General features: G+C 46.0%; 1 protein-coding gene and 1 pseudogene across 50 annotated transcripts in view; one reads left to right on the plus strand and one right to left on the minus strand.

Annotated features, from left to right (window-relative positions):
• NUMB (NUMB endocytic adaptor protein) overlaps positions 1-16,218 on the minus strand; it is a 175,336-nt gene extending 159,118 nt beyond the window's left edge. For 23 of the 50 annotated variants that reach the window (XM_070065244.2, XM_070065219.2, XM_070065241.2 and 20 more), the window contains exon 1: positions 15,330-15,469. The gene's annotated coding sequence lies outside the window, so the exon portion shown is untranslated. Of the gene's footprint in view, positions 1-15,010; positions 15,470-15,986 lie in introns of those variants that run through there. The other 27 variants (XM_089322309.1, XM_089322308.1, XM_089322307.1 and 24 more) reach the window with 10 other exon arrangements.
• A 2,082-nt stretch (positions 16,219-18,300) lies between these two features.
• Positions 18,301-22,261, plus strand: LOC127484638 (cytochrome b-c1 complex subunit 7 pseudogene; annotated as a pseudogene).
• The last annotated feature ends 4,038 nt before the right edge of the window (positions 22,262-26,299 follow it).

Here is a 26,299-nt window from a genome sequence, read left to right on the forward strand (position 1 = left end):
ACTTGAGCCATTTTCTGCTGCTCTCCCAGGCCATTAACAGGGAGCTGAACTGGAGGTAGAGCAGCCAGGACATGAACTGGCACTCATATGGGATGCCAGCGTCACAGGTGGCAGCTTTACCTGCTATGCCACAACACCTCCCCCATAATTTCCATTTTGACAAATCCACTGGATGCTATTTCCCTGTCCTTTCTTGACTTCCATGACATCACACACCCTGGTTTCACCTACATAAAGTCACTTCCCTTGCCTCCAAGCTCAGGACCAGAAAGCTGGTATCACCCTCTCCTCATGGTTCACAATCCCATCTATATAATGACAATTTCCAGCAGTGCCTCTCAAATTTCAGCCTCCCACACTGCAACATTATCATGTACATATATCCTAGAAATTTACAGATCCAAAATAGTGGTCCCCATTCTCTAAAAAAAAAAAAAAAAAAAAAAAAATTTCCCCAGTCCTTTATCTCAATAAATATTACACCAGAAACTTAAGAATAACCCTTGATTCCTTTTTCCTCTTTCCAATCAAATCCATCAATAAATCTTGAAATTCCATCATTTATCTTTTTTAAGAAAGATTTATTTATTTTTGTGAGAGGAAGAGTTAAAGACAAAAAGAGGGAGAGACAGAACCTTTTTCTATCTGCTGGTTCACTCTGCAAATGGCTGAAACAGTCAGAGCTGGGCCGATCTGAAACCAGGAGCTTCTTTCGGGTCTCCCAGATGGGTGCAGGGGCCCAACACTTGGGCCATCTTCCACTGCTTTCCCAGGCCATAGCAGAGAGCTGGATTGGAAATGGAGCAGCTGGGACAGGAACTGGTGCCCATGAGTTGCCGGTGCCACAGACAGAGGCTTAACCTACTACACCACAATGCCGGGCCCTGGAATTTATTTTAAGATTTATTTCATTTATTTGAAAGATAGAGTTAACAGAGTGAGGTAGAGACAGAGAGAAAGACCATCCACTGGTCCACTCCCCAAATGGCTGCAATGGCTGGAGCTAAATTGATCCAAAGCTGGGAGCCTCTTCTAGGTCTCCCACATGGATACAAGGGTCCAAGCCCTTGGGCCATCCTCTGCTGCTTTCCCAAGCAGCATTCCCAGGGAACTGGATTGGAATTGGGCAATAGGGACTGAAACCACCGCCCACATGGGATGCCAGTGTTGCAGGCTGGGGCTTTAACCCACTGCACTAGCCCTCTGAAATTTATATTAGACCCTACTGCTTCTACTCTGTTTCCATCACCCTTCTAAACTACTCTTCCTGCTTTCCCTCTTGCTCCCCTACAATGATCAGATAGTGATGAAAATTATCTTTAAATGTGTAAGTCATATTTATGTTAGTCCCTGATTAAAATCCTTCAATGCCATCTTGTGTCTAGAATAAAATCTAAATCTCTTACAACACACAAGAAATAGCATGATCTGGCCTCTTTATATTTGTCTAACCTCATCTTCAAATTTACTCTTTGGAGCCAGTATTGTGGTGCAGTGGGTTAAGCTGCTGACTGCAAAGCCCAATTAAGAGACTCCACTTCTCTACTTCTGATCTAGGTCCCTGCTAATGTGCCTGGGAAACAGCAGAAGATGGCCCAATGGTAGTACTTGGGCTGCCACCACTCATGTGGGAGACTGGGTGGAGTTCTAGGCTTCTGGCTTAGGCCTGGCCCAGTACTGGCACTGAGGTCATTTGGGGGGGGGGGGGGGGAGGGATCAGCGGATGGTCTCTCTCTCTCTCTCCCTCTCTCTCTAACTCTGCGTTTCAAAAAAATATAAATAAATCTTTAAGAGATAGCATTGTGGCATAGCAGGTAAAAACTACCTGCAACACTGGCATCCCATTTGAGTGGCTGTTTGTATCTTGGCTGCTCCACTTCCTATCCAGCTCCATGCTAATTGCCTGGAAAAAGCAACAGAAGACAGCCCAAGTGCTTGGGCCCTTGCAGCCACGTGGGAGGCTTCTAGCTTCAGCCTGGCCCTGCCCTGGCCATTAGGGTCATTCAGAGAATAACCCAGTGGAGGGAAATATTCTGTCTCTACCCCTAACTCTTTCAAATAATAAATCTTTAAAATTAAATAAATAAAATCTTCCTGAGTTTGATACCCGGCTCTGGCTCCTAATTCCAGCTTCCTATCAATGCAGATACTGCGAGGCAGGAGTGATGGCTCAAGTGATTGGCTTCTTTCACCCACATGGGAGATCTGGATTGCATTCTGCTTCCTGGCTCCAAGTCCCAATGAATAGGAAATGCATTGATTCTATCTCTGTATCTCTGTCTCTGCCTCTTAGGGGAGAAAAAAATTCCATTAAAAATAAAAATGTGGGGGCCAGCACTGTGGCGCAGCAGATTAACGTCCTGGCCTGAAGCACCGGCATCCCATATGGGCGCAGGTTCAAGACCCGGCTGCTCCACTTCCTGTCCAGCTCTCTGCTGTGGCTTGGGAAAGCAGCAGAAGACGGCCCAAGTCCCCGGGCTCCTGCACCCTTGTAGAAGACCTGGAAGAAATTCCTGGTTCCTGGCTTCAGATCAGCCCAGCTCTGGCCATTGTGACCATTTGGGGAGTGAACCAGTGGATGAAAGATCTCTCTCTCTCCTCTGCCTCTGTCTCTGCCTCTCTGTAACTCTGCCTTCCAAATAAATTAAAAAAAAAAAAAATCTAAAAAAAACTTCATGCTCTTTCTACTTCAGTTTTTGCACTTGCAGGAAATGTTCTACATCCAGTTCTCTGCAAGTGGTTCCTTTTAATCCTTCATACTAATTTACTGTTTTTAGTTTGTTTATCCTTGTAAGGAAGAAAAAGAGAGATCTTCCATCCACTAGTTTACTCTCCAAATGTTCTCAATAGCCTGGACCAGGCTGAAGTTAGGAGCCATGACTTCACCAGGTCTCCCATGTGAACGGCAGGTACTCAAATACTTGACCCATCACCTGCTACCTCCCAGGATGTGCGTCAGCAACAAGCTGGATTGGAAGTAGAATGAGGATTCAAACCCAGGCACTCTGATATGAGGTGTTGGTGTCAAGAAGGATTGCAGGGGCCAGCGCTGTGGTGAAGAGGGTTAACACCCTGGCCTGAAGCGCTGGCATCCCATATGGGCGCAGGTTCAAGACCCAGCTGCTCTTCTTCCAATCCGGCTCTTTGCTATGGCCTGGGAAAGCAGTAGAAGATGGCCCAAGTCCTTGGGCCCTTGCACCCATGTGGGAGACCCGTAAGAAGCTCCTGGCTCCTGGCTTTGGATCGGCACTGCTCCGGCTGTTGCAGCCAACTGGGAAGTGAACCATCAGATGGAAGACCTCTCTCTGCCTCTCCTTTTTCTGTGTAACTCTGACTTTCAAATAAATAAATAAATCTTTAAAAAAAAAAAAAAAGGATTGCAGCCACTATACCAAACTCCAGTCCCCATAATCCTATATCAACCCTAAGCATGATCTTCACCAACGAGATCACAAAAGATTTTCCTATTATTCTAACACCATAGTGATATAGGCAGGGGGACACCAAAAGCAAGAGGAACTGAAGTTTGACAGCACCATCGTGCTCCCCTACCCAATCCACCAGTGGCACAGTACAGTCAGCAGCATGACTGTTCTGGCTGTGTGGAAGCCATGGTGGACTGGTGCAGCAGCTGCAGCAGGCCCATATGACAGTCCAGTCTACACTATCCAAACTTCCCTCTCTGTGCACTATCGAAACCCTCTTTGGTGAACTTCCCAAATTCCTTTTCTTTTGTGTTGCAGGAACCACAAGTTTTCCAATGTTCCAAATTTAGAACCAATGCCAGCTGAAAAAATCCACGGCAGAGCAACCAATACAGCAGACCGACAGACACAGAGAGAGATCTTCTGTTCATTCCCAAAATAGCTGCAATAGCCAGGTCTGGGCCTGGCCAAAACCAGGAGCCAGGGAACTCAATCTGAGCCTCCCACATAGGTGACTGGGGTCAGGTTCTTGGGCCATACTCCATTGCTTTCCCAGGCACATAAGCAGGAAGTTGGATCAGCAAGTGGAGGAACTAGGGCCGGCGTTGTGATATAGCAGGTCAAGCCTCTGTCATATGGGAGCTGGTTTAAGCCTTGGCTGCTCCACTTCAATCCAACTCCCTCCTGATAGCCTGGGAAAGCAATAGAAGATGGCCCAGTCTTAGATACCTGCACCCATGTGGGAGACTCAGAAGAAGCTCTTGGCTCCTGGCTTTGGATCAGCCCAGCTGCAGCTGTTGCAGCCATTTGGGGAGTGAGCTAGCAGATGGACGACCTCTGTCTTCGCCTCTGCCTCTCTGTAACTGCCTTTCAAATGAATAAATAAATCTCTAAAAAAAATACAATCCTAGAAATATTAATACATTTTGACTTGATATTTATACTTACAGGAACCTATTCTAGAATACAGAAATGTGAACAATTTATATTTAGCAATATTCACTAAAGTTTTGTTTATAATAGTTGGAAGCAAATAACCTAAATGTGAACATTTATGTAAATTAGCTACATAAATGACATATCCACTAATGGATTATTTTTCAGCTCTTTTAAACTGCTTTCAAACAATTACAAGGATGTTAAAATATATTTTAGGGCTGACGCTGTGGTGTAGTGGGCTAAGCCTCTGCCTGCAGCCCAGAATACCATATGGGCACAGTTCGTGTCCGGCTACTCTTCTTCCAATCTAGCTCTCTACTGATGGCCTGGGAAAGCAGTGGAAGATGGCCCAAATGCTTTGGCCCTACAGCCACATGGGAAACCCAGAAGAAGCTCCTGACTCCCCTGGCTTCAGATCAGCCCAGCTTTGGCCGTTGTGGCCATTTGGGGAGTAAACCAGCAGATGGAAGACCTTTCTCTCTGACTCTCCCCCTCTCTGTGTCTCTACCTCTCAAATAAATAAATAAAATCTTAAAAAAATATATATATATATGTTTTAAAAAGTTCCATAGCTCAGTCAATAGAGTATAACTTCTTTTTTAAGTTTTTTAAGATTTATTTATTTTATTTGAAAGGCAGAGTTACAGAGAGGCAGAAAGAAGTCTTCCATCTGCTGGTTCATTCCCCAAATGGCCCAGGTCCAGCTGATCCATCATAAGCTTCACCAAGAAAATTTATTTTTTAAAAGATTTATTTATTTGAGAGGAAGAATTACAGATAGAGGGAGAGATAAAACCATCTTCTATCCACTGGTTCACTCCCCAAATGGCCACAATGGCCAGAGCTGGGCCAATCCAAAAATCCAAAGCCAGAAGTCTGGAGCTTCTTCCAGATCTTCCACAGGTGTACAGGGGCCCAAGGACTTGGACCATCTTCCACTGCTGTCCCAGGCCATAGCAGAGAGCTGGATCAGAAGTGATGCAGCCGGGGCTTGAACTTGTGCCCCTATGGCTTTACCCACTACGCCACAGCGTCGGCTGAGCATGAGACTCTTAAAAAGTAGGTTCCAGAGGGCCAGTGCTCTGGTGCAGCAGGTTAAGCCACAGCTTGCAGTGCCAGCATCCCATATGGATGCCAGTTCAAGTCTTGGCTGCTCCACTTCCAATCCAGCTCCCTGCTGATGGCCTGAGAAAGCAGCGGAAGATGGTCCAAGTGCTTGGGTCCCTGCACCAATGTGGGAGACCCAGATGAAGCTCCTGGCTTCAGATTGGCTCATTTAGGTAGTGAACCAGCAGATGCAAGACTTCTCTGTCCCTCTGACTGTAACATTCCTCTCAAGTAAATAAATCTTTAATCTGACTTTCAAATAAAAATAATCTTTAATCTGACTTTCAAATAAAATAAATCTTTTAAAAAAAGAGTAGGCTGAGAATTTTTATGTATGACAAATCATTGTGAAATCCAAAATATCTTGCTGACCCCACAACTAGTAATAGCTGAATTTTCAGCAAACACAGAGCAAATAGTCAAACAACACAGGCACACATTTTGCACAGTAGTTAAGCTTCTGCTTGGGATGCCCACATCTCTATCAGGGCACCTGCTTCAAGTTCCAACTACTCTACTTCCAATCCAGCTTCTGTTAATGTGCACCCTGGGAGGTGGCTCAAGTCCTAGGGTTCCAGCCATCAATATGAGAGACCCAGATGGAGTTCTAGGCTCCTGGCTGTAGCCTGGTACAGCCCTGGCCATTGCAGGCATTTGGCGAGTGAACAATAAGATGGAAGATCTCTGTCTCCATCTCTCTATATATATAAGTAAAATGAAAATATTTTGTAAAAAAAAATCATTTTATAAAAATGAGGGGCCACCATTGTGACACAGGGTTAAGCTGCCACCTGTAACATCAACATCCCATGTGAACACTGGTTCAAGTCCCAGCCTCTCTACTTCCATTCTAGCTTCCTGCTAATGCACCTGGGAAAGCAACAGAAAATGGGCTGAATACTTGTACTCCTACTACCCATGTGGGAGACTTGGATTAAGTTCCTGGCTCTGAGCTTCAGCTTGGCCTGGCTTAGCCCTGGCTGTCCTGGCCATTCAGGGAATAAACCAGCAGATGGAAATCTCTTTTTTCTCTCCCTCTGTTTCCAACTCTGCCTTTCAAATGAATAAATAAATCTTTAAAAATAAATAAAAATGAAATGAAAACAAACACTTTATGAGTAAAAAACCAACACTGCTCTGAACTTAGCCTAGCCTTTAAAGTTTAAAAAATTCACCTGATGGCCGGCGCCGCGGCTCACTGGCTAACCCTCTGCCTTGTGGCGCCGGCACACCGGGTTCTAGTCCCAGTCGGGGCGCTGGATTCTGTCCCGGTTGCCCCTCTTCCAGGCCAGCTCTCTGCTGTGGCCAGGGAGTGCAGTGGAGGATGGCCCAAGTGCTTGGGCCCTGCACCCCATGGGAGACCAAGAGAAGCACCTGGCTCCTGTCATCGGATCAGCGCGGTGCGCCGGCCGCGGCGGCCATAGGAGGGTGAACCAACGGCAAAGGAAGACCTTTCTCTCTGTCTCTCTCTCTCACTGTCCACTCTACCCATCAAAAAAAAAAAAAAAAAATTCACCTGAGGGCAGGACCACTTGGGATATCCATCCCATATCGTGCCTGAAATCAAGTCCTGCCTCCACTTTGATCCATCTTCCTGCTATGCATTCACTGGGAAGTAGTAGGTGATAGCTCAAGCGGCTGGAACCCGGCCACCTACGTAGTGGATCCGGACTGAGTTCTGAATTACTAGTTTTGGTGTGACCCAGCCCCAGTTGTTGTGGGCATTTGTGAAGAGAATGTGCGGATCTCTGTCTGCCTTCCTCTCTCTCTTCCTTTCATGTCAATTTTTTTAAATACATAATATGGTTATAATTCAAAAGCATGATCACATAATTATAAAATCTGGACTCTGGGGCAAGTGTTTAGCACAGTGGTTAAGTTGAAGCTTAAGATGCCTATATCCGGTACCAAAGTGCTACTCTGCTTTAGATCCAGTTTCCTTTTAATGTATACCAGATAATAACTAAAGTACTTGGGTCCCTGCCACCCACATGGGAGACCCAGAAGTTCCCTGCTCTTGGCTTTGGCCCAGCCCTGCCCTAGCAGTTCTGAGCATTTAGGAAGTAAAGCAGCAGATCAAAGACCTCTCTCTCCATCTTTCTCTCTCTCTCTCTCTCTCTCAAATAAAATACAAAATTTTTAAAAACTTGGACTTCATCCATTTTATGTTTTTCTCTAGACACAAATGATTCCTTTTCCAATTTCACGATATGGTAGTTAAAAATATACTTCTGTCATCATCACTTTGTTCTGTAGTTCTGTGAAATCCTAGATCTAAAAAACTAACAACAAAAAAAGCTGGGGCAGGCATTTGGCACAGCAGTTAAGACACTTAGTGGGCAAGCATTGTGGTGTAGCAGGTAAAGCCACCACCTGCAGTGCCAGCATCCTATATGGGCACCAGTTTGAGTCCCAGCTGCTCCACTTCCAATCCAGCTCCCTACTGATGTGCCTGGGAAAGCAGCAGAAGATGGCCCAAGTCCTTGGGCCCCTGCACCCATGTGGGAGGTCCACAGGAAGCTCCTGGCTTAGGTTGCAGCCATCTGGGGAGAGATCTGCCTCAGCCTCTAACTCTGCCTTTTAAATAAATACAAAAAAATCTTAAAAAATAAAACAAAAAGACACTTGAGATATCCACCTCCCACATCAGAGTACTTGGGTTCAGGTCCTGGCTCTCCTGATTCTAGCTTGCTGCTGATGCACACCCTGGAAGACAGTAGGTGATGGCTGAAGGGACTGGGTTCCTGCCACCCTTGTGGGTTGAATTTCTGGCTCCTCAGCTGTTGCAGGCATCTGGGAAGTGAACCAGCAGATCAAAGATCTCTATTTGCCTATCACTCTTTCTCTCTCTACCTTTCAATTAAGTTAAGTAAGAATAAAAATAATTTTTTAAGCTTATGATGATTAAAGAACAGGAGTTCCTTATAACAAAGCTGGTTATATTAAAATATAAGTAAATAAACCGTCACAAATTATCTACATAATACAACTGAAATGTACTTAAGCTATACATGTGCATAGCTGACCAGAAAAGTATCACTTTTACTTTACCAAAGTCAAAGGTAACCAAGCTCTATCTTAAACAATATTATGAATTTAGCTGATTTCTGTGTTCCTGACACTACCTTTATTGAGAGTCAAATAGTATTCTACCACCTTCAATCCTTCTTTACTAGCCGGGAAAAAAATCTGATAACAGAATCATTTTCTGAGCTAATCATATGTATTTTAATAAAACCAGGTCACCACAATTGAGATTTTGCTATCTAATCAGAGAATTCAAGACTTTGATCTCTGTTAAAAGAACTTAAGGTTTTAGCAAGCAAGTGGGGAAGTAGTAGTTCTGGTAGAGGAAGAATGGAAGTCACTTAACATTAATTTCTAATATAACAGCTCCCCATTTAATCCATTTAAAATGACTGGTGGGTGGAGGGATGCGTTTGGCACATCAGTTAAAGATGCCTGGGGCTGACATTATGGTGTAATAAATTAAGCTACCACTGGGAGACACCATCATCCTGTATTGGAGTGTCAGAGTCCAGGCTATTCTACTTCCAATCTAGCTTCCTGATAATGTGCCTGGGAAAGCAGCAGCACCTGGCCCAAGTGCTTGGGCCCCTGTCATCCACATGAGACATGTATGGAGTTCTTGGCTCCTGGCTTTGGCCTGACCCAGACCTGGCAGGTAGGGCTATCTGGGGAGGGAACCAGTGGATGGGAGATACCTTTTTCTCTGTCTCTCCACCTTTCAGATAAAATGGGGGGAAAAAAGTTTCTTTTAATGATGTGAGGATCTCTTCCTAATTCCATACTCTACTATAGTAGACCAGTAAGAAGGCTTGATCTAGTTATGCTGGGGAACTATTCCCAAGTGTTGCAGGAGCAAAGAACTGCCATCTAAGTCTACATGGTTTTGTCCAAGCTCTCATCCTCTAGGACTAGCACTTCTTAAGTCTATTTCCTTGTGTTCTAATATGATTTTCTTGAGTGGAAGAAAATAAAGGAAGAGTTACAGCAAGCAAGAGAAACTGCAGAGAACTAAGAATAAGTCCACAGGAGAATGTTGTGAATAGGATCATCCTCCCTTACATATGTCACTCCAGGAAACCTGCCAAGAACCACTCACTGCTCTAGACACACTTCCTGCAGTTCCTCCAGACTCCTCCTTTAAGCACATGTCAGTATTCTCATCATCCCTTAGCTTCAATCTTTTCGTCTTAAAATGCCCAAGTGCATATTTTATATCCTCCTAAATACATGGCAATATTTTCTTAAATGACACCCTATTCATCACCTTTGTTGCACATCTGAACATACATCCTAAGGTTTTATATATATTTATACCTCTAATAATGAAAATTACAATGTGGTACATTACTAAAATAAATACTCTTTGAAACTAAGGACTTACCATAATGTCAAGATGAAAAATATCATAGAAAAAAAATTTTTTAATTTAAGGAGTATGTTGTTCCATAGTTCTATCAAGGAAACATATCAGAATCAGAAATTGGAAGAATTCAACATCTATTCTGTAGAAATAAAATTTATTAAAACACAATAGATGTGTTCTGGAAAGTCCAAAACCAAAATGTACCTTTTCAAGAACTATTATAGAAACTACTTTATTTTAAAGGTAATAAATTTACTTGGTAATCTTTTTTGATAAACATTCTTGAAGCAAACTAAAACCCACATTTAGGGTTTTTTTGTTTGTTTGTTTTTTACAGGCAGTTAGTGAGAGAGAGAGAGAAAGGTCTTCTTTTTTTGGTTGGTTCACCCCCCCAAGTGGCTGCTGCGGCCAGCGCACCACGCTGATCCGAAGCCAGGAGCCAGGTGCTTCTCCTGGTCTCCCATGCAGGTGCAGGGTCCAAGCACTTGCGCCATCCTCCACTGCCTTCCCAGGGCCACAGCAGAGAGCTGGACTGGAAGAGGAGCAACCGAGACAGAATCCGGCGCCCCAACCGGGACTAGAACCCAGAATATAGGGGTTAAATACCTTTATAGAACTAGATTTTCAGACACCAACAATTCCATTAGTACTTATTATATGGGTGGTTGAAGGGCAGCAAGCAGAAAAACCACATCAGAAGCTATTTTAAAGAACAGACATCTTTAAGAGAAAATAAACTTAACTAGTATTAATAGGACTTTTATTTTATTTATTTTTAAAGATTTATTTGAAAGTTAGGGTTACACAGAACGAGGAGAAACAGAGAGAAAGAAGGTCTTCCATTGACTGGTTCACTCCCCAATTGGCCCCAAAGGCTGGAGCTGTGCCAATCCAAAGCCAGGAGCCAGCAGATTCTTTCAGGTCTCTTATGCTGGTGCAGGGGCCCAAGGACTTGGGCCACGTTCTACTGCTTTTCCAGGCCATAGCAGAGAGCTGGATCAGAAGTAGAGCAACCAGGACTCGAACCAGCACCCATATGGGATACCAGCACTGCAGGCGTCAGCTTTACCCTGTATGCCACAGCACCAGTCCCAGGACTTCTATTTTAAAAAATCATTTACCTGAATAAATTTTGATATGTGAAATAGAGTCTCATTAAATAATATAGCTTGGATGGCCAGCACCACGGCTCACTAGGCTAATCCTCCGCCTTGCGGCACCAGCACATCGGGTTCTAGTCCCGGTAGGGGCGCCGGATTCTGTCCCGGTTGCCCCTCTTCCAGGCCAGCTCTCTGCTGTGGCCAGGGAGTGCAGTGGAGGATGGCCCAAGTGCTTGGGCCCTGCACCCCATGGGAGACCAGGAGAAGTACCTGGCTCCTGCCATTGGATCAGCATGGTGCGCCGGCCGCAGCGCACCGGCCACGGCAGCCATTGGAGGGTGAACCAACAGCAAAAAGGAAGACCTTTCTCTCTGTCTCTCTCTCTCTCTGTCCACTCTGCCTGTTAAAATAAATAAAAAATTAAAATAATAATAATATAGTTGGAGCAAACAGTTTGAGATTTAAAAAACACTATCAACCACAGATTAATGAAGCCTTATGTAAAATAGGATAATCAAAAGCATTTGTAGATAAATATGATTAAGTTAACAGATGATATGTCAAATTATTAAAAGTCCATTCATTAAAAGTGATCAAACTGCTCAATGTTCACAATTATGAAGAATTAACTTTTATATTTTTCCTATAGTTGATTAAAATTTCACACTCTTCCATCATTTTGCATAAAACTGAATGATCTATATAATTATGCAATGACTTGAAGAATAACCATTCTATGGGCCAGCACTGTGGCATAGTGGGCTAAGCCTCCACCTATGGTGCCAGCATTCCTATAGGCACCAATTCTAGTCCCAGCTGCTCCTCTTCCGATCCAACCTTCGGCTATGGCCTGGGAAAGCAGTAGAACACAGCCCAAGTGCTTGGACCCCTGCACCCATGTGGGAAACCTGGAAGAAGTTCCTGGCTCCTGGCTTCAGATCAGCCCAACTCCGGCCCTTGTGGCCATCTCGGGGGTGAACCAGCAGATGGAAGACCTCTCTCTCCTTCTCTCTCTAACTTTACCTCTCAAATAAACAAATAAAATCTTAAAAAAAAAAAAAAAAAAATCCAGTGGTGGGGGTACCCCATTTAACTCAATGCAAAGAATCAAAAACTTTCATCCTTATAATGTTTGTCATGGAAAAAAATCAGTGAATTTGTTTTGTGAAAAGATTGCTCCTGCTTTGGAACTCAAACCTGTGATGATTATATTTTGTAGTCTTCCAAAAAATATTTTAAATATAAAAACCTGAAATATAATTGAAAATTATTTTTGAGAGAAAATATGCAAAAATCCTGATGTAACACTACACCAACAGTTTCTTCACAATTTCATAAAACATTAATGAAAGGGTTACATAATCTCGTAGGTTAAAGACTTGCAAGCACCTTTTTCAGTTTTCAAAATTGCTTTCTCTGTTCTTTTATCTATTAGCACGGATCTAAAGCAACACCATATAGTTTTCAAATAAACTATCTAGTTTTCAGTAAAGAAAACTCAAACCATGAGTAGCAAAAGACACACGCATATTTTCCTATGGCTTTAAATAAGTATTGGTTGCATTTAGGTTTTCTTGGGCTAGTGAAAGTTACAGCGTATACCATATCCAATTCACTCCCAGAGGAGAAAAACATCAAAACAAAAGTGCCTGCTTAATAAACAACTTACTCTGTAGTTACGCGTCTATCCCAGGTGCATTTTGTTGTCAAGTATTATCACTATTTCCTCTCCACAAAAACCTAGAAACTGTATATCCAGTTCACTTAAAAATATCTTCGTTTTATATTAGTGAAAAGCCAAGAAATCTTTAAAATGCCTTTACTGTCTAAAAAGGAAATAACTTTTCACTCTTCTCTTTTAAAATGTTTCTTATTTTGTTTTTGCTTATTTTCTATACATGAAACGTTCTCAAACCAGTTCATTTCAGCGGTGTTACCATCAATATGTCTGTACACCCTTAGGTATTTTACCGACAGTGCTTTAAAGTGATAAAAAAGAAAGGGTGAACAAAAGGGCACAAGTGAAACAAAACTAGATCACATTTGAGAAACACCACTCAATTTCTGCTTCAAGCTCTCTCAAGTCCTCATGCCAAAGATTCTCAACATTCAAAAGAAGTTCCAGGGTCAGAAGCACAACACAATATGTGATAAGACAAACACAGGAGAATGCAACTCAAAAATTGAAAAAATTTAACGGAATGTATAACCACCTAAGAATTATCACAGAAATAAAAATAATAAGTCCAATTCCTAGGTATTAGAGGGTTGCTTTCAATACACTGAGTGGCTCGAAACAGGTTTTTAAACATTTAACTGTATAAGTCACTTTATATTGTGACATACGTTTACGAGAAAAGCTCAAAACAATACTTTTCCTTACCAAGCTCAAATGCTGGCCTACCCTGATCTAATTCATTTTATTTTCAATGCTGGTGGTAACCCACAAAATTGATTTTATAAATTACTAATAAATCATGACCCACAGCTTGAAAAATCGAGGCTTAAAAATGGATATCTTTTACAACAGGATCCTTTTTGCAATTTGCCTCTTTAACAGGATGGGCAGGCATTTCAGGGCTGCCACATTATTACTATTTTCATTAAAACAAGTTCTTAAACAGTGGTCCTCTTAACCCACCTAAGCATCACCTGAGAGGAATACAAATTCCTGGGCCTCAGCCCAGCCCTCCCGCATCAAAAACCGCAGGTGGGGGCCAGCAGTGAGTATTACCAAGCCCTTCAGGTGCTTCACAGGCAAGCAAGCAAGACCTCGGATCTGCATCCCCTGCTTAACAATACACAGTGCTTACTGTGTGCCAGTAACTATTCTAAAAGTTCTACAAATACTCATTCATGTAAAAATAAATAGATGAAACAAAACCACTGAGGTAGGAACTATTACTACCCCTTTTATACAGACAAGGAAACAGCAGAGGCTAAGCCGGCCAAGGGAAGTGGCGGAACTAGAATTCAAACACATTTTCAATTTAGCAGGGTCTGCCTATCCTCGACAAGAATATTCTCGGATTTAGTTCCCAGTTCTCCTCCCTTCCTTCAGCCACTCCTCCCCTTTCCCTCTTAAATCCCTCATCCTGTCACTGTCCTTATTTTCTAACATTACTGTCGTCACGCTAGAACAAATTTCTCTTCTAAGGCACCGGAATGCAAGTCACTTAAACTTGCTTTTAGGCTCTTTTGCTGCGGCCTTGGAGGGCACCTTAGTGTTAAGTAGAAGCTGAAGTTTGTTCTGCTTCTGAAAACCTTAGAACCTATCACTTTTCAGAAGAACCCAATACTGGCCCCTCTGCTGCTTTCTCGCGTTTACTGTCCTGGCCAGCTTCCACCAGACCACTCTCCCGGGGAACTTTCTCATCCTATCTCCTCCCTTCCTACAGGGAAACCACGTCTCCCTTCCCACCCCCGCCCACCTGGACCCATTTTGCTGGACTCCTCTCCAACCAGGGGAACTTCCACTCCCCGCTGGACCCCCGCCCCGGCCTCGAGCCTGAGCTGCGGCACCAGGACTTCTTTCCCGGTTCCCTGGGGATCCTCAGTCCCCGGAGCTGCAGGTCCACTCTAGGGTCTCCTTTCCTGGCCCAGCTATGGGGGCAGGGCGCTCCGATTCCCCTCGCCCGAGCAGTTCAAGGTCTCCACCCGTCCGACCCTCCTCAAGACCCGCCGCTCCTCCGCCGCCACTGCAGCCTTTCTCCGGGGAACCTTTCCCAGGAGGGCCCCCGACCCGCTCCCCGTCTCTCCTCAGACGCCCCGACTCGGCCCCGGGCCGCTCCCCGCCACCCCCCGCCCTCGGTCTTCCCTTCCCCTTCTCTTTCCGACCGGGGCCACTCCCAGTTTCCCTGGGCACCCCCCGCCCCCGTTCTCTCCGCAAGGGTCGCTGGCGAGTTTCCCGGGTTCTCCTTCATCCTCACCCCCAAGCTGCCCAGGGTATTCCCAAGTGACCCCACCCTCGGACCTGGTCGTTACGGGTCGCCCCCGGGTACCCTCTCCATGGGACCCCAGCCGCTCCCGTCTCCTCAGGCGCCTACCCCGCACACGCCGGCCGCCAGTCAGTGCCCCAGACCTGAGCAACTCGCCGTCCCAAGGGACCTCCTGGCCTCACCCGCTTGGGTCCGGCGCCAGCCTACCTTCCCAACGCCAACTCCACCGCCAGGAGCCGGGCCATTCTCCCACGAGCCCAGTCAGCGCGAACTCGCAGCCACCGCCGCCTCCGCCTCCGCCCTGGCCCCGGCCCCGACCCGGCCCGCAGTCCAGGCCCCCTTCTTTCAGCTCCCGCCTCCAGAGCGCAGAGCCAGTTTCTGCTCCGCCACGGCCCCCAGCTCTCAGGTTCGCGTTACCGGCACTCACCTGCCGCTGGCCCCGGACAACTCCAGCGCCCCTGCTTCTACCTCGGCCGCCAGTAGCCACCAAGCGCCACCACCTCCCCCATGACAACAGGCCCACCCTGTTTCATACTTCCGACCTATCCATTGGGCTGTGGGGCGGCGGCCGTGTGTTCTGATTGGCTTAGTTTACCCGCCTATCATCGCCTCTTGACCGCCCCTTTTCCTGGATCTGTTATTCGCCCCCGCCCAGACCTGAAGCGTCCTAGACCAAGCTCTAGTTGTAATTGGTTGATTGTTGAGAAGCTCGAAGTTATTATAGGCTGCTGAAAATGTCTGTTAAGTTGACAGGCAAGGGATGTGACGGCCATGATTGTTCGAGCTCGTGCAGTTTGGTTGCGCAGTAGAAAGCCAAAAAAAAAAAAGGGGGGGGGGGACGCTCACCTCTGAGGTTACGGGGGAAGGGTTAACTCTTTGTTGTAGAGTTCACTCTGTAAAACTCTGCGCCTTCTTCAACTCCCTACCTACAAGGAGCTCATCACGGCCGGCTTTCTCAGAGCTAGTACTCGCGAAACACCAACATCAAGGGCTGTGTTTAAGAAGTGTTTCTAACCTCGCGGGAGAAAGATACCGTAGAGATTAACATTTCTCCCCCTTTATTTTTTTTGAGGTTCCAGCTCACCCAGTTTCCTCGAAGTTCCTTCCGGGAGTCTCTGAAGGGCAAAGTGCAGCCGTTTGTTTAGCAGAAATCAGTACACGTCCCCAGCAAACCCGAAGTGGCCTGGTGAGAGTTCTCCGGCTTGCAGACCCCTCCTGGCTGGCTTCTGCCAAGCGACCAGGCGAGTTCGGAACAAGCCTGGGATTCTCTGGAAGTGAGGATCCCGCTCCGTCCCACCCCGCCCACCTCCACCCCCACTTGGTTTTGATGTTCGGCAGTTCTTAAATAGCCCTACTAGCTAGCTGTGTCAGATACCTTAAAGGCTTCTTTTTTCTTTTCTCTAAACCTCCCCTCTTCCTAGCAGTCTAAATTAGTACAATTGAATGAATTGCAGTTTTTTTTTTCCTAACTTGGCAAAATGCACAAGAATAAATGATTGCATTTTTATTCATTTGGGTACAAATCACAGTAGGCATTTTGAAGAAATCTGGTGTTGCTATAAAAACTCTTATGCTTCTAGAAATATATTCATCATTAGCTTTTTTGCTTTTCTTTTTCATTTCCACCCACTTTTTCTGTTTTCAAATAACAAAATGCTGGCCTGATTACAATTTCTAAATCAGATTTAAATGTACCTTCCTCACAACTCTGCTAATAATACATTAACCCATGGGCCATGAAACCTACACCCAGGAATGGGTTGGGACACAGTCAAGGAAGCATTCTCCTCAGAAGTATTTCCTGGAGCTGCTGCTGTGGCTTAGCCAGTGCCTGCAGCGCCAGCATCCCGTGTGGACGCCGGTTCAAGTCCCAGCTGCTCTCTGCTGTGGCCTGGGAAAGCAGTAAAAGATGGCCCAAGTCCTTGGGCCCCTGCGCTCGCGTGGGAGACCAGGAAGAAGCTCCTGGCTCCTGGCTTTGGATCAGCTCAGCTCCAGCTGTTACGGGCATCTGGGGAGAGAACCAGAAGATGGAAGACCTCTGTCTCTCTCTCTCTCTGCCTCTGCCTCTCTGTAACTTTGCCTTTCAAATAAGTAAATAAATCTTTAAAAAAAATTACTTCCTGTCGATCAAGAATCTGGACTTTGGAAATGTGCCTTGCCTCGTCCTTCTTCCTGCTGATTCTTCTGTTTACCAACCTCCTGTCCTTTCCTGAGCAAGCTACAAGGATTCTGAAACAGTGTGGTTCATTATCCGAAAAACGAAAATTGTGTGTTTTCTAGCTTATATTTTTAAGTCAAGTGTAAATAAACTCTGCACTTCTACCACCAAACTAAGCAGAAATTATTCCTCCAGTAACTAAACATAACAATAAGGTGTTTCTTCCTAGTGATTTTCTAGAACTTTCTTCCCCCTTCTCTCATCCTCACCTTCCAATTTAGAAATAACCTCCCATTCAATTCAGTGACTCACAAAAAAGCCTGTAAAAGGAAAGTGGAAAAGCCGAAATAACTTGAGATGTCTGACTCATTCCACTGAAGGAAAAATCAGACATTGACCATGATAAGATGGAAACCAAGACCAGACATATAAGGCAAACCTGAGCTAACACTCCCCAGCAAATGAAGTAACATGCAAATGTGAAGACGACCACCAGAGAGAATGAGACGGCACCACGGCCTTTAACTACACGACCAGCGCTTTCTTCTCTCTAGGCTTGGCAGTGTGCTGTACTCCCGATTTTAGGGCAAAGCTAGAAGGCAATTAATGCCCTGGCAGATAGAAAACAATAACATCATAGGAGGGCATGGCCATTATTATGGTACTTTGGGTAATAATGGCTCTTGCACAGCCACAGTGACTAGGTGCCATAGAGAACATAGAATTAGGCCAGCCTCACTAAGACGACTTGCCATCTAAGTTTAGGAATTCAACAAAATTACTACCCCGAAATCAGGTAGAAAATTGCCACAAAGTTCAGCTAGTCATTCTATTTTGTACACCTAAAAAAAAAGAAAAAAGAAAAAGACATTCCCAAAGGCTTTTGCTCATACATTCGTATACACTTCTATCACTCTCATTCTTTGGGAAAATTGGTTAAGAAAGAAAATATAAAACAAATATGTACAATGCAGTAAGGGGGAGGGGGATCCTTAAAGAAAGGTTTTAGGGAACATGTTTTGAACCCAAAGAAGGCGATTGCGTTACCAAAGAGTGCCGTGCTGGGGATCTTGTTGCTTGTGCCCTACACTTTTCTTTCATGCACACGAGGTAACTCTATCGGGTAATTACTCCACGCAGCTTCTCTTTCCTTCCCGGGGTTCTGTGCTTCTCCACTCTCCCGGCCGCTTTTAGAAAGCAAGATCTGGAGTCTGGGAGTCTGCAGCTTTGTGTGGTGTGGATGGCTGTGGAGGTGGAGCAGATGGTATCTGTTCCGAGCCACTTGAGCAAGACCAGGATGGCAGGTACCGTAAGAGCCAAAAAAGAAAAAAGAGCCTTTTAAAAATACACTTGACTGCAAAACAGAGGATTCCATGCAGTGTCCCAGTATCTGAGGACTGAGGTGGTATGCCTTGGGCGTCATGCATGGGTCTATGACGCTACTTTTTCTCCTGCTCTCTGTTCATAATTTCATTTTTCAACGAAGCAGAATCCCAGTCTCCTTTCTTTTCTGGTTTAGTCCACAAGGACAATCTCCCTAGGGAAATGCTCTTTTTTTCCCCCTCCCTTAATTCTACACACAACTCTAGTTCCAATTGGATTAGAGAAACAACAACTCGTGGAAAAGAAAATCACTCAGCTGGAGCACAAGGGCCAGAGATGCCCGCCACCAGCCATTGGAGACAAGCCAAGATACTTGATAAGAGCTGGTTTCCTGAGTTTGGGATCCCTCAGAGTGGAAGGCTGATAAGGATGAAGGGATTAGAGAGAAGGAAAGGAATAGAGGGGGAGGGGAAGAAAAAAGAAAGGGCCAGAAAAGGAGAGGGAGAAGGGGGAAGAGAGGGGAAGTGAAAGAAGAGAGAGGGCTGGGCGAGAGAGAGCAAAGAAAAGGGTATGGAAAGCCAGAAAGAGTCCAGAAGCCTCATCGTGGTAGTGCTGAGCCAGCCAAGCCCTGCCCCGCCCCTCCCTGGCTGTGGACTTTATACCTGGTTGCATAATTGCACCAGCAAGTGCTGTCTCTGCCACTGGTTAAAAGGCTAAGTGTGCCAGGGCTCAAGCCTGTGGGGCCGCTGTTCTGCCACCTAGAAATCCTTCCCGAGCTCAAAGCCTGCTGCTCTGGCAGCAACACAAAGCTGACGAGGAAGGAGATCCGCGCAGTCAGCCAAAGAGCGCATCTTCATTTGATTTCATAAAGGTGACCACTGACAAAAAGCTCTGGCTGAATGAAAGGGAGACTATCTGGGAAAAGACGTTTTTACCATCCCAGGCTGGGGAGCTTCCAGTATAGGGAAGTGCCAAGCTGCTTTCCATGTTAGAACGAGATACTGTGGTTTCAAAGTTCAAGGCTCTGATCAGGGATGGAAAGCAGGGGGGAGGGGATCCATGGGAGGGGTTATTCTCGAAGATGGAGTCATTTGCTTTATAATTCCAGGGCTCATGTGAATTTTAAATACCACACTATATTTATTTCAAGTGTATGCCTCCCTTCACCCACCTTGCAGATTACAAGGGGTCATCAAAAAGTTAATGGAAAATACATATTATAAAAAAGCTATGAGGGCTGGCACAGTGGTGTAGTGGGTAAAGCCGCCACCTGAAGTGCTGGCATCCCATATGGACGCCCATTCAAATCCCGGCTGTTCCACTTCGATCCAGCTCTCTGTTATGGCCTGGGAAAGCAGTGGAAGATGGCCCAAGTCCTTAGGCCCCTGCACCCACATGGGAGACCCAGAAGAAGCTTCTGGCTCCTGGCTTCGGATCCCTGCAGCTCTGGCCGTTGCAGCCATCTGGGGAATGAACCAGCAGATGGAAGACCTCTCTCCCTTTCTCTGCCTCTCTCTAACTCCACCTTTCAAATAAGTAAATAAATCTTAAAAAAAAAAAAAAGGCTATGCATGGATTTCAAATATTGCACGAGAATAAACTTATCTTTTAATTTTAATTTGATTCCATAGTTTAATTCCATGAACTTAAAGTGCCCTCATGAAGGCACTCAGCGTCTGTGACTCAGGTGGGCTGTACTGCCATTGCGCTGTGGCTGGAGCTCCCGGTTACTATCATCAGATATCCGGGTGGACGGCTCATTCTTCTGCAGCAGGGAGAGGGCCCTCAAAGCACTTAGCACCACTGAAGTTGTGTCCACCTCTGTTTTACATGCACACAAAGAATTTCCTGGAAACGTGGCTACACTCCAAGGAGTTCAGAGAGTAGAATGCCCACTACAACTCCAGTGTCCCAACCACTTGGAACCTCGTAAGAAAGATATTTGAAGTCAGACTCTAGAACACGATGTGTCAAAAAATAAAAATAAAAATCCTGGTTCTGCCATTTACTCACTGTGTGCCCTTGAGAAAATTGATTAACCTCCCTAAGCTATAGTTTCTTAATTTACAAAATGGGGTATGTATATTAGCTATCTTTGGCTACATACAACTAACCCCCAAAACCTGGTCACTTAAAGCAGTACAAGCTCACAGTTTCTGAAGATCAGAAATAAGAGAATGTTGGGTCTCCTAGCTCCGAGTATCTCCCAGGGCTCAAATCAGATGATCTGCTTCCTAGCTCGCTCGCATGGTCACTGGCAAGATTCAGTTCCTCACGGGCTTTAGATTCTGGTCTTCATTCCTCAGCCATTGTTCTCTGGCTTTGCGGGTTTTTCATAGAGCAGCTCCCAAGGTGGTAACTGACTTCATTGGCGCAAGCAAGCCAGGGGGCCAAGCAGAGGTAGAAAGCCAGCAAGACAGTCTCTTGTAAGCCAGTCCAAAAGTGGTTTCTATCACCTTTGCGACATTCTGTTAGAAGGAAGGCATTAAGTGAGGCTCGCGTTCAAGGAGGGATCACACAAGGATGTAAACACTAGCAGGCAGATCATCATCCAGAACCACCTTAGAAGCCACTGACTTTAGGGTAAGGGGAATAACAATAATACCTACCTGTGGTGTTTGTTTAAAAAGTAAACGAGAGGCTATGCTCCAGTTCGGGGCGGGCATATGTAATATACTATACAGGTAACTTATAAAGTAGCTATTATTACTATTAACAGTATTGTTGGAGATTCTCTCTTCTGGCTACTAAAAGGAAAACTTTTATGAGGAATAAATGAAATTATACACGTAATTCAGGACCTGACACATAGTAAGTACTCAATAGCCATTAATTACGCTTGACATTAATACTATGTGGTTTCTAACTGCCTCTCCAAGCTACTAGGAGGACGTGCCACACATTCTGCCCACTCTGGTGACTTTCCCAGGATGGTCTTATTTCCAGATCTCTTGCTTTGTTCTTCTGTGAGCACCCTACACTTGCCAGAGCACTGTTCCAAGAGCTGAGGCTCATAAAATAAAACCAGCAAAGCTGTGACCCAGTCTCATTTCCTGCCTGCCCTGTACCAGGGAGGATAAGCTCAAAACCAGCATGCCAGCTATTCCTGGCAGTACCTCCTATTTGCAGGAAGTCCAAAACTGGCTCCATCCAGGTTCTGGGACTTGGGTGTGTGACCTTTGCTGTTTTCAAAAGAAGCTCTCAGGTCAAAACAGCAGGTAGGGGGCCGGCGCCGTGGCGCAATAGGTTAATCCTCCACCTGCAGCGCCGGCATCCCATATGGATGCTGGTTCTAGTCCCAGATACTCCTCTTCCAATCCAACTCTCTGCTGTGGCCGGGAAAGCACTACAAGATGGTCCAAGTCCTTGGGTCCCTGCACCTGCTTGGAAGACCAGGAAGAGGCACCTGGCTCCTGGCTTCAGATTGCATAGCTCTGACCGTTGCGGCCATTTGGGGAGTGAACCAACAGATGGAAGACCTTTCTCTCTGTCTCTCCCTCTCACTCTCTGTAACTCTACCTCTCGAATAAATAAATAAAATCTTAAAAGCAGTAGGCGGGATGCTGCAGTGTGCCTGCAGGCCGGTGACTGGGTGGTATTTGATACAGTGCTGCAAGATTGACAAACTGGGGTTAACGTGAGATGATACAATATACGAGGATGAGGGTAGAAATGAGGCCATGAGAAGTCTTCCTGAGAACTTCATAATGAGAGGAGGATGTCTCGCACGAAGAAGAGGGCACAGGACCTGACCATGAGGCATCAGATCCTGCCTAAAGAGCGGCAGACAAAATATGAGGAGGATAAATTCTACCTTGAACCATATCTGAAAGAGGTTATTTGGGGAAGAAGAGAAAGAAGAATGGGCAAAGAAGTAATCATATAGCTGAAATCTGTGGATACAGCTGTGGCATAGAGGATAAAGCCGCCACCTGCCGTGCTAGCATCTCATATGGGTGCCACTTTGCGTCCCGGCTCTTCCACTTCCTATCTAACTCCCTGCTAATGCACCTGGGAAAGCAGTGGAGGGTGGCCCAAGTGCCTGGACCCTGCACCCATGTGGGAAACCCAGAAGAAGCTCCTGGCTGCTGGCTTTGGATCAGCCCAGCTATGGCCATGACAGCCATTTGGAGAGAAAACCAGCAAATGGAAGATTCTCTCTCTTCTCTCTCTCTGTAACTCTCCTTTCAAATAAAATAATTGTTTTTAAAAAGAAGTATTTATTACTTTAAATATTTATTACTTACAAATGTCTATTGTAAAAAAAAAAAGAAAGAAAGAAAAAGGCAGCAGCCGCTGACAAAGCCGGTCACTGTGTAGTCTGGCGACTCGGGCCTCAGCTGAGGATGAGAGAGGGGTCCTGCCCACTCTGCAGCCGGGATGAAGGTTCCCGAAAGGAAGTTCCTGAATCGGGGCTGGAAGCAGTAAGAAGCAAGAGACCAAGCCAAGAGCAATTTTGCAATTTTGGAAGAAGGGTGTCCAGTGTGCAACATGAAAGAAAGATTGCTAAGTGGTTGGAGGAACCCAGCAGGGCGGGGCTGAAGCTGCTTCCTTATAAGGCAGCCGGATATTGAAGGTTGGCCTGCGGCCAGGGAAAATGAGGAACTATAATCAAGGAAACCCCATTATTTTGGCTTTGAGTCATTTCTCAAGGCTCACTCATGATTATTATATAAGAAAGATAGAAAACAATTCTAAGCTATAAAGCTTCAGCCAAAATATAGGAAGACAAAGGTTCTGAGCCTTGACAACTCCTTGAGTCTCACCTTTTCATGTCAGGGGGGTCTATTCAAATTCTGTCTCTCTCCTGTGTGTATCTGCAGTGTCCTTTCCTTCCGTCTTCCAGGCAGGGAAAAAAAAAAAAAAAAAAAAAAAAAAAAAAAAACTGTCCTTACAAGGAAACGCCTTCGGAGGGTTTAGGTTGGAAAGTTTCCAGTGCCTCAGCCACCTTCTCTAGCAGTAGCTGGCTGCCATGGGCGTTATCCAGTCAAGTGCAAGAAATATCACAGAGAATGACAGTGTGCGCGCCTGCCTGCAAGTCAAGTCACCTGCACAGCTGAGTTTTTCCTTTTTAATTAATTAATTATTGAAGGGCAGAGAGAGAGAGAGAGAGAGAGAGAGAGACTGTGAGTAAGAGGTTCACTCTCCAAACGCCCGCAATAGCCAGGGCTGTCTCAGATCCAAGCCAAGAGCCTGGAACTCATTTCTGGTCTCCCACACAGGTGACAGGGACCCACGTCCCTTGCCATCCTCTGTTGTCTTCCTGGTGCACATCAGTAGGAAGCTGGATGGGAAGTGGAGCTAGGCCTCAGAGCCAGGGGCTCGGGTGACGGAGGCAGGCTGGCCAAGTCTCAAACTGCCGTGTTGAATGCCCGCCCCACGCAACTGTGATTTTTAAAGAAGTCCCTTGGTTTTCTGTGAGGCACTAACCCTGGCCCCTTCTCCTAACACGTTCCCAAACATTACGAGATCTGTGCACAGACAGGTTCAAAGCAGAAGCTGCTGGGAAAGTTCTGTCAGGTTAAAGGAGCAGTGTGTACCAACATCAAGTTCCTCTGCCTGTGACTCTTGTCTTCTGTCCGTCCAAGTCTGGGTTTCCTCTTTGTCTGAGCCAGAGGAGCCTTGTACGTTTCAATACCTCTTAATATCCAGGAGGACTTCTGTCCACCCTGGGCAAGTCGGCCAATTTTAGAAGGGAGAGAAAGGAGCTGACCACACAATAGGGATGATGTATTTATTTATTCAGCCCCTCCTAGTCTGCAGCCAGAGCAGCAGCCATTGCATTGGGCCCTCAGGAAATGTATGTAGCGGGAGGCCTTCTTTCCTTTCCTGTTAGTTTCCTGCAAAAAGACATCAGTGTCTTCCTCAGTGTGGCAGCTGATAAGAAGGATGTCGAGGCTAAAGTGGAGACGGACAAACACACGTATTTCCCGTCACAGACCCAGGTCATCCGAAGGGCATGGGGAATTACACCAGACTGTGGAAGTGCCAGAAAAACTTGACCATTTCCTAAATGACATTTTTTCTCCCTGAAATTCTCTCTAACGGGATACAATAATTGCATCTTCCGACGGAGCAGAATTTCACACTTTGCCAAGGTAGTGTCTTGTTACACAGGAGCAGATTTGGGGGGACTGTAATTGGCAGAGTTTGGTAGTACCTTGGAGGGTTCTAATATGAGAAGATAGTTATAGATTAACTTTATGTTTTGGAGAAATTATACAAATAGTATAGGTTTTCTCTACAATGGATCCCACTTGTTAGCTCTGACTCCTCCTATAGATTTCATCTTCTGAGTGACTACTATGGGGACAGGAGGTGTCCTGACACCCCCTCTTCAGCCACCACACAGTTGGGCACCCCTCTTACACACACTGCACTTCCACTTTAGCCGCACGCATCCCCTGGGTAAAATTGCTTAGTGTTTGTCCATCCTGCCGCCTGTCAGCATTGTGACACCAAAGCCCACATCCTTCCTGTTCAAGGCTGTCTTGCACAGTACCTGGCCCACAGAGCTCTAAATACTTAGTGATGGGCCAGCGCCACGGCTCACTAGGCTAATCCTCCACCTTGCGGCGCCAGCACATCAGGTTCTAGTCCCGGTCAGGGCGCCGGATTCTGTCCCGGTTGCTCCTCTTCCAGGCCAGCTCTCTGCTGTGGCCAGGGAGTGCAGTGGAGGATGGCCCAAGTGCTTGGGCCCTGCACCCCATGGGAGACCAGGAGAAGCACCTGGCTCCTGCCTTCGGATCAGCGCAGTGCACCAGCCGCGGCAGCCATTGGAGGGTGAACCAATGGCAAAAGGAAGACCTTTCTCTCTGTCTCTCTCTCTCACTGTCCACTCTGCCTGTCAAAAACAAAAAACAAAAAACAAAAAACAAAAACAAAAACAAAAACAAAAAAACCACTTAGTGATGACTGAGAGAATTGGGAACTGTCTCTAGAAGCAGCCTGGCCACCAAACACAGTAATTTATCTTGGGGTGGTACTCTGGGAGAGGCATATGCTAATTATCACGACGGTCACTGATGATTATAGTAATTAGTAGGTAGAGGCACAGCGGTAGAGTACAGCTTAAGCTCTCCACCAGCATGTGCAGGGCCATCGCTGAAAACTTTGGAATCCCACTGCCCATCTCTGTTGGACTCTTGTAGACAGAGTCATTCCTATGGGAAATTCTGTGCAGAGCTCCAACACTGGGACAAGGAGAGCTCAGTTTCCCCCGACTCCAGGGAACACTTCTGGTCTGCAAATGAAACAGCCGGGCTCTCTGCTTCTTTTGCTTCAGCCGTTGAGACCGATTTCCCCACTAAGGGTCTGCCCTGAATCATCCCTCCTCCAAGGAAAACAAGTCAGCTTCCTCAGAGCGCGGGATGGAAGTAAATACTCACCTGCTCATCTCCTCTGTCCTTCCAGGCCAAGGTTCATGGCCTTGGGGGAAGAAGAGGGCAATCCAAGAGAAGAGAAAGGCTCTTCCTGTCCCTTCCTCCCTGCATCGGAAATGTGTCTTTTTCTTTCTGCTGAGGTACTGGGCTACACTGAGGGGGTGGGGACAGTAGGGAGGACGAAGGATAAACCCCAGGGCACAGTGTTTTGTCAGCTCACAGAGGCAGGATGACAGGACAGGGAAGAATCCCTAGGTTCTTCAACAATTCTCCCATCCTGAACAGCCAAGGCTCAACCAAGTTGCCAGCACACCAGGAGACCAAGAAACGCCGTCAGTGGGAGGCGATGACAGCAGAGAGCAGGCGGCTTTGATACCCAGGCCCCTACAAAGAGCTACGCCCTGTGGCAGAGTCGCAAACTGCTTAAGACTGGGGAGCAAAGAGGGAGCGGGTGTGCAGTGTGAGACCTCAGATTAGGAGGCCCATGCCCTGTTTCCAGCTCTATTGCCAATTCACAGGGAAGACCCCAAGCAA

This window comes from Oryctolagus cuniculus, chromosome 20, assembly GCF_051225735.1.
Source record: "Oryctolagus cuniculus isolate XC-2025 breed Fujian yellow rabbit chromosome 20, ASM5122573v1, whole genome shotgun sequence".
Lineage (NCBI taxonomy): Eukaryota > Metazoa > Chordata > Mammalia > Lagomorpha > Leporidae > Oryctolagus > Oryctolagus cuniculus.